Source organism: Helianthus annuus, chromosome 10 (assembly GCF_002127325.2).
Source record: "Helianthus annuus cultivar XRQ/B chromosome 10, HanXRQr2.0-SUNRISE, whole genome shotgun sequence".
Lineage (NCBI taxonomy): Eukaryota > Viridiplantae > Streptophyta > Magnoliopsida > Asterales > Asteraceae > Helianthus > Helianthus annuus.
The window spans coordinates 119143503-119158231 of NC_035442.2; the positions used below are offsets into that span (position 1 = coordinate 119143503).

Sequence of the window (14729 nt, forward strand, 5' to 3'; positions counted from 1 at the left end):
TCAATTATAGTCCCCCTAGGATGTAAAATATATCTCTTCTCACCATCCCTATAGTGTATGAGAGAAATGTATGCATTTCTAGTCGGGTCGTATTCTATGGTTACGATTCTACCATATCAGTAACAAAAAGTCTTTCCATTTTTGAAACAGTTTTTGCATTCCTAAAAGATTAAAATTTAAATATTTAACAATGATATTTCTTTTTATTGTTCAATCTATTTAGATTATTTGCTTTACATCATTAACAATTACAAAATTTTCCTATTTTGACTAATAATCCCTGCTGGATGGGATTCTAACAAACCCTTCAATTCAATATAAATAGAATCTAAAGCAAATCCTATAGCCACTTTTACTGAAAACAAGTAAGCGTAATTTCTCCTAGACAATAAAATAGTTTAGATGAGGAGGAACATATTTTCTAGTTATATCATCCGCAATCGCCTAAATCTCGAGACGCTCTTTAAACCAATCATATACTTTATTGGGATTGGTGCGATCCCCCCTCCGAGAACTGTAGAGTAGCCAGAGTAGCTATAACTTCCCCACCAGGACCTATCCCCAACCTAGAGTAGCTAGGTGAGGAAGTAAAATTAACTCTTGTTTTTACATAGGCTTTTCTGGTGCGAAATGAGCCACTTCAAATAGATTCATTGCTCGCCTTAGAATACGATTAATCCAGCATGGGCTACATGAACCCCTCGTAGTATACCGGATAAATCAATAAGCTGGGACTTCCCGGCCCACCAAGCGAAATCAATGGTTTCTTGGTCACAACCAGCTAAAGCTAAAGTTCCATTAAAGAGCGTTTCCACAAGTAGAACCTCCTCAGGGAATATAAGGTTTTCATGAGGCTGATCTTGAGCCGCCATCCAAGCACGAATACCTTCGTTTAAGAGAATATTTTTTGTGTAGAAAGTCTCAAATTCAGGATCTTTCGCCGCATGAATTTCTTGAGAAACGAAGTCTTAAGCACATAGGTTCAAGGCCAGACCGACTATTCCAAGAGCACTCATCCATAAACCAGTTACTGGTACAAATAACATAAAGAAATGTAACCAACGTTTATTAGAAAAAGAAACCCCAAATATTTGGGACACAAAGCGATTAGCAGTGACCATTGAATAAGCTTCTTCAGCTTGAGTTAGATTAAAAGCACGAAATGTATTTACGCCATCACCATCTTCAAATAAAGTATTTGCTACGGTAGCACCATGAATAACGCATAGCAAAGCAGTGCCCAATACATCGGCAACTCCCATCATATGAAATAGGTTTAATGTCCAGTTATGAAATCCTTGAAAAAGAGGATAAATCAAAATATAGCTGCTACACCAAAACTAAGCGCAAAGAACCAACCAGACTGACCTAGTGGATAAATCAGGAATACATAATCAAAAACGACAATTGGACCAGAGAATGTGATTGCATTATAAGGTCGCAATTGAACAGATCGAGCAAGTTCGAATTGACGTAACATGAAACCTATTAGTCCGAAAGCGTTGTGGAGAGCAACAAAAGTCCACAGACCGCCTAATTCACACCAACAAGTAAAATCTGAGCCAATCAAATAACTCCATTTAAAAGATTCCTATATTCTTTCTAATCGGGAAAAGCGGGACTACTTGGCGTTGCATATTAGAACTCATTAAAGCTCGAGTTGAACCTGTTCCCATGCAATAGTCAAAAATTCTTGACAATACCGAGCTAGAACAACTTGTTCTTCCCGAATACCCTGATTCAAGGCCAAAGAATTTCATACCACTACCATGTAGTATTAATCTCTACCCATGTGACAACCCGCATAATTACAGGTACTGTACAAATTAATTAACCCTAATTATGTGCTTAATGAATGTGCTTGACTACATCTGACGTTTTAAACTGCTTACTAATTTATGTTACATACATACATGTGCGTCACTTTACATACAGTCACTCCATTCATTTCATACAGACTCTTAGTGACAAACCTGATACACAAAGCACAGTTAGTACAGTGAGCGAATAACTCAGACACATGCTGACAATTCCAGCACTTAGACAGATACTATTTTTTTAGGCCAGTATGGGCCAGGGATAAAACACTACACCAGTATGGAGTGTAGGGAAGCGAGGACCATAAGACTATGTCACTAGGTGATAGTTTGAGTGCCGGAAAGTGCCTAAAACGCAATTTAATTACAGAATTCCGCATTTTCAGTAACAATTCAGCTTTTAACACACTCATATTATACAGAGTATTGACTAAATGGTCCTGGACACTTTCCTAAGTGTTGGAATTAATTTCGTTACAAAAAGATGCACAAAAGACGCTATACGGGACAATTAAACGCTTTAACGGAATGATACGAAACCGAACAACCAGACATTACCCGAGGCATGAAAATATTGTTAGAAATATTATTTCATCATTTTAAATAAATTATGGTCACAAAAATCCCCATGCACCATGTAAACATGACATACACCCACTATACTTGGAAATACCCTTAACCTTCTAACTTATTACCTAATAGTTACCAAAAATTTACACTTTACCCCCCCCCCCAACTGATTTTTCTGCCATAATTAGTGAGAATATTTGGTTTAGATATTTGATATTACCACCTTCACTCTTATTGGCCATTAGATAGGCAATGATGATATTAGGGCTTGAGGGTGCAAGTTTCCAAGTATTTTCCATCATCACAAAGATTTCAACCAATCTCCTCCCTCCTCTCTCTTAATTTCGGTTCACACCCCCCCCCCCTCTCTCTCATAACCGAAATCACCACCATCCATCTTCACATCTCCATTTTTCTTCTCCAACAAGCTCTCATTCAAAGGTGAAGTTCCTCCATAGAAGTGTGAAGTTGAAGTGCTCTCAAGAAGCCTTGTTCAAGCTTTTCTCACCATCATTCTTCCTCATCCTTACACTAAGATTACAACCCTAGCCTTGTGCTAGTAGTAAGTCCCTTCATACTCTTGTTCCACCTTGATTCTTGTTACGATTTGTTGAATGTTCATCACACACAAAAGCTTAAACACTAAAATGTAAACTTAATTTTCTGCCTAAAAACCATATATAAAAAGGTTGTGTGAGGTTGAAATCTGAATGGTTTAGGGTTGGTTAAAGCATGATTGAAGTTTTAACATTTGTTCATCAATAAACCATAGTTAGGATCTTCGTTTATGCACTTTTAGTCACTTCTACAATGTAAACAGCTTGCTGAGTTGGATTTTCAGCCAACTTTAACAGGCTGTAACGGGATCATTTTAAATCGAAAAACGGATTTTCTAAAGCCTAAAATGAGTATTTTGGAATAACTAAACAAATGGCACTGGAATCGTAATTTTTTCGAGACCGTTTACTATTTTTAAAAGACTATTTTTGGACAGCAGCTCAAGCTGCATTTTTACTGCAGAAAAAGTGTGTTATTTTCGGAGTCATAACTTAAAACTTGAGTAAAATCAACTCATGAAATTTTTACAGTAGATAGACACCATTGTCAGGACGACCCTCCAACTGGAATTTCGTCAAACGGACTTACGGTTAATTTTTAGTGAATATTTCCGTAAACTGCAATCAGAAAGTAACAAATCTGATTGCAGTCGAGAAAATGATTTTCTATAAAATATGGGTAACGAATTGGACTTTGATATTATTACACAATAAACTTTGGAACATATTTGACATTCTGTAAAAATTTGGTAATTTTTAGAAAAGGTTAACTATTTTAGAAAAATTCCTCGAAAACAGTCCGGTATCGAGTAATAAAGCTGAAATGAAGTATGTAATGTTTTGTATGTCCATATGTTGGGTTGGTTATTGAAAATGAACTATTGGATATATGTAAAAGAAAATGATATGCTATTTTAGCATGGACACCTCTATTTACAAAGGAGACTATGGCAAAATTTTCCGAAAATCCTAACACTTAGTAAATATTTTCGGGACAAGCGTTACTAGTATATTCTAGACTATGTTTTTCAAGCATAAAACTCGCCATAAAATTTATCACAAAATACGAATTATCGGAGATTGGTTTCATACACGAACATGGTTAAATATATGTATTCTCTAAAATGGGACTTAAAATATAATCTCAACATGAACAGACACACGTAAAATATCCCATCCTTGGGAAGGAAATACGAATACACAAGCATGAGATGTATTATTACTAAAATATTAAAGACACTTTTCAAAGGCACTAATCAATACTAAGACAAGGCATGACCCGTTCGTCTAATAGACGTTAGACCATTGTAGGTAGTCGTGTTTGCTGAAGAGATTTGGGTTACGAGTACCGAAGATGCAATACAGTGAGTTCATGTCCCCCTTTTCTCTTAACTATTTTCAGTTTTACACCTCGGGGGTGAAATGCATGTTACATACATTTACAGACATTACAGACATTTATTTACATGGTATGGTTAGCTTAAGGAGGGTTTTTATTACGCGAACATGTGAGTGGTGGGCATGACACTTAAGGCCATTAATCCTTGTTGTAGGACCGAGGGACATTAGTGATAGATCTATTTGGGTGTAGCGAGCCCCACTCCTGAGTCCGCTGAGTGGACCATGAGTTGACTAAGTGCCCGACGCACAAATCCGCTAGGGTTGAGTCTTCCTGCATCACTTCACACTTATCATTGGCTTTGCAACCCAATGATGGTTTTTCCTTATTGCTACATACCAGGGATTTTCATACATACAGACATTTTTACAAAGGTTTATACATACTTACTTACACATGAACTCGCTCAACTTTTGTTGATTTTTCAAACTACATGTATTTCAGGGAACTAGTAAATGGATCTGGCGGGCGTTGGAGTTTTTAAGCTGCGTTGTGAATAAAGATGTCATCCAAGTCATTAGGGCTTAGGAGGCATATCTTAATCCTGGATGAGATACGTGGTCCTAAACTCGGGGTTGTTTTAAAAACCTTTTGTTAAGTCTTTTTGAACTCCTTACAACATGTTATGGTTGGTAACTTGAAATTGGTCTCGTCATTTCAGACAATTATGTTGTACTACTTTTAAACTTAAATTAATGGATGTACATCTACTGGTTTTATCATATAGTGTTGTTATGATCATATGCAATGATATTAAGAAGTCACACCAATTATCACGCTTCCGCAAAAGTCAGGGTGTGACAGCTTGGTATCAGAGCTTCGATCGTAGCGAACTAGGATTCATTCTCGAGTCTAGACTACGATCAATAGGGCTCTCACGAAAACGCTTTTACAAACATGCTTTCATTGCATACACAAAACGCCCAGATCCAGGGAACAAACATTTTTACAAACAAAAGGCACAAATACACATTCCAAAATATATGTTTATAATTCAGCCTTAGAGGCTGAGAGAGGTTCAGTCTCAGAGACTGAGGGATTCAATCTTAGAGATTGAGGGAGGTTCAGCCTTAGAGGCCGGGGAGGTTCAGTCTTAGAGACTGAGAGGTTAGAGATTGGGAAGGTTCAGCCTTAGAGGCTGGGGAGGTTCAGTCTTAGAGGCTGGGGAAAAATTTAGTCTTAGAGACTGGGAGGTTTGATCTTAAAGACCAGGGATTTAGTCCTAGAGACTGGGGAAGTTGGTCTTAGAGACCAGAGAGTTGGTCTTAGAGACCAGGGAGTTGGTCTTAGAGACCAGGGAGTTAGTCTGAGAGACTAGGGAGTTCAGTCTAAGAGACTGGGTGGGATAGTCTAGGGAAGACTAGGATGATTACTTGCTTACATTGTTATCACATACATGCTTAATTGCTGATTATTGATAAACGTGCATATGTGGAAACTGTTTGCATACGCTAACTGATAGTAATTACTATGGAAATACATATTATGACTACCATGTACCGATACACTTGTCGCCTTGATCAAAAAGCGGGTTGTCAAGCATTGATGACCCTATGGCCAACACCACAAATGATGAGACTGCACTTGCGCCGGAGATATTTACGTCAGACACTGAGAGTGATCCTGATATGCTGACCAAGGGCAAGGACGACTTACAACAGCCCGCGCTACCAGATTTTGGGATGATTTATCCTTGCTGAAGGCTTCCCCGACAAGAATCCTCCTATTACTCTTGTTTCAGTCCATGACCACTTCATCACTGGTCACCCCGATGGTGAACACACCATGGCTCCAATCCTCGACAATACACCTCATGTGTACATTTCCTTCCAAAGGGTGGCTACTCGACGAATAGTCGATGACATTGAAATGACTATTGATGGTGCTCCTGACGACATCCATGGTGATGGAAAGTTAGACGAGAACGTTATTATAAATTTCACATCTGAGACCCCTGTTATCAGGCTATCCTCTGCGCCTAGAATATCGATTTTAGACTCCTCTGAGTCTGCGACATTTACAACCTTATAGATGGTCGAATTGCAACCTTCTACTACTGACACAGACGACGACGCCGTTATGACTGCTGCACTATCACTTGCTCGAGGCGCCACGCCGTTACTTGACCCGGAGACTGCCCCTGAGCTAGCTTCTGCACCTTTGTGGGACAACTTGATGTTGCACCGGCTGATCCTGCACTCTTGATTGATCATAACCCTGTTTCCTTTTGGTTTACCAGACATTGCACCTCTTATATCTGACCCAGTACCTGCACCTGACGATCCCCTTATTGGTTGAGACGTTTGTTTTTGCACCCACAACCGATGATGATTGCTCCTTCTCTCCTATGGAGACCGACGCCCATTGCATCAGCATGCCTATCGCTTCCTCTTAGGACTTACCCACACCACAGAAAGGTACGCCATGACGGCACCCGCCTAACGATCCCTATTGCTGCTACAACATTTTCTATGACCTCACAGGCCACGCTGTTGCTACTTTCAACCCTACAGCGCTGGACGAGCCATTTCGATGGTCCCTATAATACACTATGCTAATTTTAGACCCTCACACTATGGAGACTACACAGCTACAGTTTGAGGATATGAGTCGCAGAACGTTGGAGCTTGAGCTGACACCACGTCCTCCACCCTGTCTATGCCAGTATACTTAGATCCTCCACATTCATCACTGTCTCCTTTGGCACACTCACCTGCTGCTATTACACCTTCTTGGTTATTGAGGCTCATTTCTTTACTGTCGAGCGGCAGATCGATTAATTACTTCGACGTATATACAAGCTCGCGGAGGATTCACGCATGTTAACGATTTACTTTTCTTTCCCACTCCACCCCAGTCACCAATATAATTGATTTCTGGATTTTGCGGATTGCATTACATTTGGGTAAAGACACTAATGATAAGCCGGGATTGTGGAGACTTTTAAAGACCACTTCAGACTACGTGATTTTGATACACTGATATACTTGTTGGGCAAGGGTAGGGTGACCCTGTTTCCCCCTTTGATGTGATACATTTTGAAAGACGATACAATTGTGGTCGGAGAATAATAAAGCATGCGACAATACTTGTGGCCAATGACCAGCGAAAGCTCAGACGCTATGTCTTCGTTAAGCACGTCATTGATCTATATGTGTGTGCGGTAATTTTAACGCTACGTGCTTACTTGCTATGCTCTCGTTAAACATAATTACCAAATTGCTTGGTTATGCTATTATTATGCTATTGCTTGATTGGTTGGTATGATAACCTATTATGTGTATGTACGTATGACCACTAAATAACTAAACGCGTCCCCTGAACAAATATAACATGACTTAACTAATCTTCTTCTGAGAAGATGTCGGCACAAGGGAACGTCGATGCCAACAACCTTCCGCCAACAACAGCGGCAGAACTACAAGTGCGCATCTCACAGGCCATTGCATAGCTCGAGGCCCTTCGCTCTGAACACAGCGAAGGCTGCACCTACAAGCAGTTCTTAGACCACAAACCTCGGGAATTTGACGGCACTGGTGGTGCCTTAGCCTTCGTACGCTGGGTTGAGAAGACGGATTATGTCTTAAGATTGAGCAAATGTGCCCCAGGGCACCAGGTCACGTACATAGCTGGGCTATTTATAGATGGGGCTCTGTCATGGTGGAACCTTCGGGTTCAGACAATGGGCGAGACTGCTGTGAACACTTTGACGTGGGACGAACTGAAAGAACTAATGCGAAAAAGATATTGCTCGAGGGCAGAAGTCCAGAAGTTGGAGACGGAATTGTGGAACTTGAAAATGGAAGGTCCAAAGATAGCCGAATATGTGCAGAGATTTGGCGAATTATCACAAGTTGCTTCGCGTTTGGTGGAACCGGAACCTAGGAAGATTGAACGTTTCATAGGGGGATTGGCACCTCAGATTCTAAGCCTGGTAACAACATCTAAACCTTCAACAATCACCGAGGCTATCAACACAAGCGTGGCACTCACTGAAGAAGCGAATAGACTAGGAAAATTTTCCACTACGGACGAGAAAAAGGAGACTCCTATAGAGTCATCTTGGGATAATAAGAGAAAGATCGCAAATTTCAAGAAGGTTACTCAGGCAAGTAACAAGAAAAAGGCCAAAAAGGGAAAGGACTACATGGGTATTCTCCCTAAGTGCGACAATTGTCTACGCTATCATGTCGGGCGATGTAAATATGGGAAATGTGATAACTGTGGCAAGAGAGGGCATCCTAAGGAAACTTGTAGGCAAGTTACTGAAAGTAGGAATGGAGGCCAAGATGGAAGCAAGAATCACGGAGGGAGCAACGAAAGTGACGATTATCCAGGCAGGACAAGTGACAGACAAAAACGTGCTCAAGGTTGTCTTAACTGTGGGAGCAAGAAGCATTTCAGAAGATACTGCCCTAAGAAGAATCAGGCACGAGGAATAAAAGCTCAGTAGCAGAGCTAGGGGAGCACACCAGGAATCCAAGCATGGATATCAGTACGTCCCATATCACTCAACGTTATGCATCTGTGTTGCCAAATACTGTTGCAAATTTTCGGTTTCGCATCTCTAGAGTTCGAGAGTGTACTGATATAGTAGCACGTAAGTTAGATAACTTGCACTCGATGGAACTAGCTAGGTGAAGCTAGTGGAAGCCAACGCAGTGACCAGAAATGGCAAGATAGAACCCGGAGAGCGTGAATTTACGCTTGATCTACTGCCAGTTGAGTTCGAAAGCTTCGACAAGGTAATTGGGATGGATCAGCTGCCGAGTGTTCGAGCGGAGATTGATAACCGCATCACAATGGCAAACGAAGAAACGACCGTGGCTCATGAAGCAGGATACGCCCCTACAAATTACTAATTGTGGGGAGGCCCAAAAAGTTATTGCGTAAAGGATGTGTTGTTTTCTTGGCTCATGTCGGGGACAATGGAGCCAAAGGACCAAAACTCGAAGATATTCCTGTGATAAGGAAATATCCTGAAGTCTACCCTGAAGACTTGCCAGAATTATCCCCTCAACGACAAGACGAATCTTCGCATCGATTTGATTCCAGGCGTTGCGCCTGTAGTCGATGCACTTTAGCGACTTACACCCCGGAGATGCAAGAATTGGCAGTGCGACCTCAGAAGTTGATGGAGAAGGAAGATAACAGATCAAAAATTCCCTTTCGGGTAACCCAGATTTCTGCTCGTCAAGAAGGAGGACGTAAATTTTCAAATAGGCATCAACTATCAAGAGCCGAACGAACTAACCCACAAGAGTCAGTAACTCTTGCTGAGAATTAACAAATTTCTTACTTAACTAACTGTGAGGATCCAACTACTATTACACGACTGATTGATGATCGAGTGTCATTAGCGATGAATTCAGGAAGAAAGTATACCGGGGAAATCGTGGGACGATAACTTGTTTTTAGACGCACACAAGATGGTGTTTCCTACACAATGCACAAAACCGAGTTACATAGAATACGAAACCTTGAGGGTCTAGAAAACATATGCTTAGGACCCTTAGAAACCCAGGTTCAAACTCGTAAAGGTTGTTACTTAGACACCATATCTGTTAACTCAATCGAACACCATTAACCTGACATATATGCCATTTCAATTAACAGAACAGAAAGTACTTTAATTTCTTTCGTTGAAACCGTCATTTTGCTTCTAGCGAGTAGATGTTTGCATCTCCACTCCCCTCAATGGTAGTTGCATCGCTTTGATTTTCTTCGCTATGAGCGAACACACATTTGCTTCGATACATGGTCATTACCTCATACTCATTGTTTCATCACATGGAAACTCACATATTACGCGTGCACCATCTGCTACGCATACGGTTTCATTTCGAACGCTTCATTGAAATTCGAATATTATGTTGCTAAATCTAACTACTTGTTTGTGATTCGAATGGCCTACATTATTGTAACGATTGACTCTTTTGCTATCAAGTCAACACACCTTCTCGAAAACTTCTTTTGTTTCAAGATACATTCATGGTTTATTTTTGTAACCATCCTGAGATTTCCCTTATTGGTACGTACGTTTATTGTCGGGTTATGCTGAAAATAAGTTCAATTGCTTGAACTTATCCATTTTACATGTTTTGATTTGAGACGCCATGTGATGTATTGGGAACATCACATTCGAATATTCTTGCAAATGTTCTTTTGTTTCGAGACATAGTGGACTCGATTGGCCTACGACTCCACTAAATCATTTGTTGATTTCGATACCTTGTGGTGATACTTTCACAGAATTGAAGCTTGCGCTAAGTTCGTTACGAAACTCATACACGGATTTGATTATTTATTGACTTGCACTAAATCCGTTTTGTTTATCATGATTAAAGCAGTCTCAACACAGTTGTGTGTTAAGGCAATGGTACATAGATTCATTTCATAAGCCCAATGTACCTCCTGACGATACTTTAATTGACTAATCGAATACCTTGTGATTTAATACGTTTTCACCTTCGATCAAAAACAATGGCTCTTTGATATTCTTTGTTCAACTGGAAACTTTACGACATTGTGTAAATCAAATCTTCAGGTTGTCTCAGTACACTTTCATTTGATTTCGGACACGGTGAACTTGTTCAGTCACCATTATTATTTCTCGTCATTTCGACACCTTGTGGTGTCATTGCAAATTTGCAGCTTGTGCTAATCATGGTCGATCGTTTTACACAAAACTACATATACTTTTGTTTGAACTAAGTCATTTAAACATTCCTGATGCAACTACGAATCAAGACAATGATACACCAGATTCACTTGTATTTCATACAGTGTATATTCGCAATTCGAGAATGTCAACATCCTTACCATTTATTTATTTGAAAGTTGACAGGTCATTTTCATCTCCAAGTTGTTGATTTTGAGTTCATATAGCGGATGCTATGGTTTGTGAAAATTTGCACACTACGACCAATCATTTGAGAATCCTATCGGACAAAACTCCTCTTTTGTGGAACCCCTGTTAACTGGATTACACTAGACTATGCGTCGATACGTCTTGTACCTTCGACACCAAATGCTAAAAAGCACATACCTTTTAATTCGTGATATTATATATATTCTTGGACTCACTTGATGTGAATAGGGTTTGATTCGATTTGGTGATTATCTACCTCGGTGCTATTCATATGCATACATACATAATGAAACCCTAAGGAGTTAAGGTAGTACAAATTTAGAGGACGAAATTTTCTTAACGGGGGGGGGGGGGGGGAATGTGACAACCCGCATAATTACAGGTACTGTACAAATTAATTAACCCTAATTATGTGCTTAATGACTGTGCTTGACTACATCTGACGTTTTAAACTGCTTACTAATTTATGTTACATACATACATGTGCGTCACTTTACATACAGTCACTCCATTCATTTCATACAGACTCTTAGTGACAAACCTGATGCACAAAGCACAGTTAGTACAGTGAGCGAATAACTCAGACACATGCTGACAATGCCAGCACTTAGACAGATACTATTTTTTTAGGCCAGTATGGGCCAGGGATAAAACACTACACCAGTATGGAGTGTAGGGAAGCGAGGACCATAAGACTATGTCACTAGGTGATAGTTTGAGTGCCGGAAAGTGCCTAAAACGCAATTTAATTACAGAATTCCGCATTTTCAGTAACAATTCAGCTTTTAACACACTCATATTATACAGAGTATTGACTAAATGGTCCTGGACACTTTCCTAAGTGTTGGAATTAATTTCGTTACAAAAAGATGCACAAAAGACGCTATACGGGACAATTAAACGCTTTAACGGAACGATACGAAACCGAACAACCAGCCTTGTGCTAGTAGTAAGTCCCTTCATACTCTTGTTCCACCTTGATTCTTGTTACGATTTGTTGAATGTTCATCACACACAAAAGCTTAAACACTAAAATGTAAACTTAATTTTCTGCCTAAAAACCATATATAAAAAGGTTGTGTGAGGTTGAAATCTGAATGGTTTAGGGTTGGTTAAAGCATGATTGAAGTTTTAACATTTGTTCATCAATAAACCATAGTTAGGATCTTCGTTTATGCACTTTTAGTCACTTCTACAATGTAAACAGCTTGCTGAGTTGGATTTTCAGCCAACTTTAACAGGCTGTAGTGGGATCATTTTAAATCGAAAAACGGATTTTCTAAAGCCTATAATGAGTATTTTGGAATAACTAAACAAATGACACTGGAATCGTAATTTTTCGAGACCGTTTACTATTTTTAAAAGACTATTTTTGGACAGCAGCTCAAGCTGCATTTTTACTGCAGAAAAAGTGTGTTATTTTCGGAGTCATAACTTAAAACCTGAGTAAAATCAACTCATGAAATTTTTACAGTAGATAGACACCATTGTCAGGACGACCCTCCAACTGGAATTTCGTCAAACGGACTTACGGTTAATTTTTAGTGTATATTTCCGTAAACTGCAATCAGAAAGTAACAAATCTGATTGCAGTCGAGAAAATGATTTTCTATAAAATATGGGTACCGAATTGGATTTTGATATTTTTACACAATAAACTTTGGAATATATGTGACATTCTGTAAAAATTTGGTAATTTTTAGAAAAGGTTAACTATTTTAGAAAAATCCTCGAAAACAGTCTGGTTTCGAGTAATAAAGCTGAAATGAAGTATGTAATGTTTTGTATGTCCATATGTTGGGTTGGTTATTGAAAATGAACTATTGGATATATGTAAAAGAAAATGATATGCTATTTTAGCATGGACACCTCTATTAAAAGGAGACTATGGCAAAATTTTCCGAAAATCCTAACACTTAGTAAATATTTTCGGGACAAGCGTTACTAGTATATTCTAGACTATGTTTTTCAAGCATAAAACTCGCCATAAAATTTATCACAAAATACGAATTATCGGAGGTTGGTTTCATACACGAACATGGTTAAATATATGTATTCTCTAAAATGGGACTTAAAAATATAATCTCAACATGAACAGACACACGTAAAATATCCCATCCTTGGGAAGGAAATACGAATACACAAGCATGAGATGTATTATTACTAAAATATTAAAGACACTTTAAAACGTAACTCAAAGGCACTAATCAATACTAAGACAAGGCACGACCCGTTCGTCTAATAGACGTTAGACCATTGTAGGTAGTCGTGTTTGCTGAAGAGATTTGGGTTACGAGTACCGAAGATGCAATACAGTGAGTTCATGTCCCCCTTTTCTCTTAACTATTTTCAGTTTTACACCTCAGGGGTGAAATACATGTTACATACATTTACAGACATTACAGACATTTATTTACATGGTATGGTTAGCTTAAGGAGGGTTTTTATTACGCGAACATGTGAGTGGTGGGCATGACACTTAAGGTCATTAATCCTCGTTGTAGGACCGAGGGACATTAGTGATAGATCTATTTGGGTGTAGCGAGCCCCACTCCTGAGTCCGCTGAGTGGACCATGAGTTGACTAAGTGCCCGACGCACAAATCCGCTAGGGTTGAGTCTTCCTGCATCACTTCACACTTATCATTGGCTTTGCAACCCAATGATGGTTTTTCCTTATTGCTACATACCAGGGATTTTCATACATACAGACATTTTTACAAAGGTTTATACATACTTACTTACACATGAACTCGCTCAACTTTTGTTGATTTTTCAAACTACATGTATTTCAGGGAATTAGTAAATGGATCTGGCGGGCGTTGGAGTTTTTAAGCTGCGTTGTGAATAAAGATGCCATCCAAGTCATTAGGGCTTAGGAGGCGTATCTTAATCCTGGACGAGATACGTGGTCCTAAACTCGGGGTTGTTTTAAAAATCGTTTGTTAAGTCTTTTTGAACTCCTTACAACATGTTATGGTTGGTAACTTGAAATTGGTCTCGTCATTTCAGACAATTATGTTGTACTACTTTTAAACTTAAATTAATGGATGTACATCTACTGGTTTTATCATATAGTGTTGTTATGATCATATGCAATGATATTAAGAAGTCACACCAATTATCACGCTTCCGCAAAAGTCAGGGTGTGACAACCCAGCGATAAATAAAGCATCTGTGCCCATTTTGATCTCTCAGAAATTTGAGAAAACAGACTTTCTAGAGACCCTAATGACCAATCCTCGCATGAATTGCTAAGGATCCAATAAGTCCAACATTTATTCCTTCAGATGTGTCAATTGGGCAAATACGCCCATAGTGACTAGGATGAATATCTCGTATTGGAAAAGTAGCAGTTCGCGCAGTCAACCCCCACCCCACCCGGGCCCAAATAACTCATTTTTCTCCCATGAGCTATTTATGTCAATGGATTAGTTCGATCCAGAACTTGAGATAATGGGTGTTAGAGAAAAAAAACTTTATAAGCATTTGTTAGTGGAGTTGAATTTACCAAGT

The 14729-nt window shown here is 39.3% G+C and overlaps 1 pseudogene; it reads right to left on the reverse strand.

Annotated features, from left to right (window-relative positions):
• Window positions 1-662: 662 nt before the first annotated feature.
• Window positions 663-1676, reverse strand: LOC118482684 (annotated as a pseudogene).
• Window positions 1677-14729: the final 13053 nt, after the last annotated feature.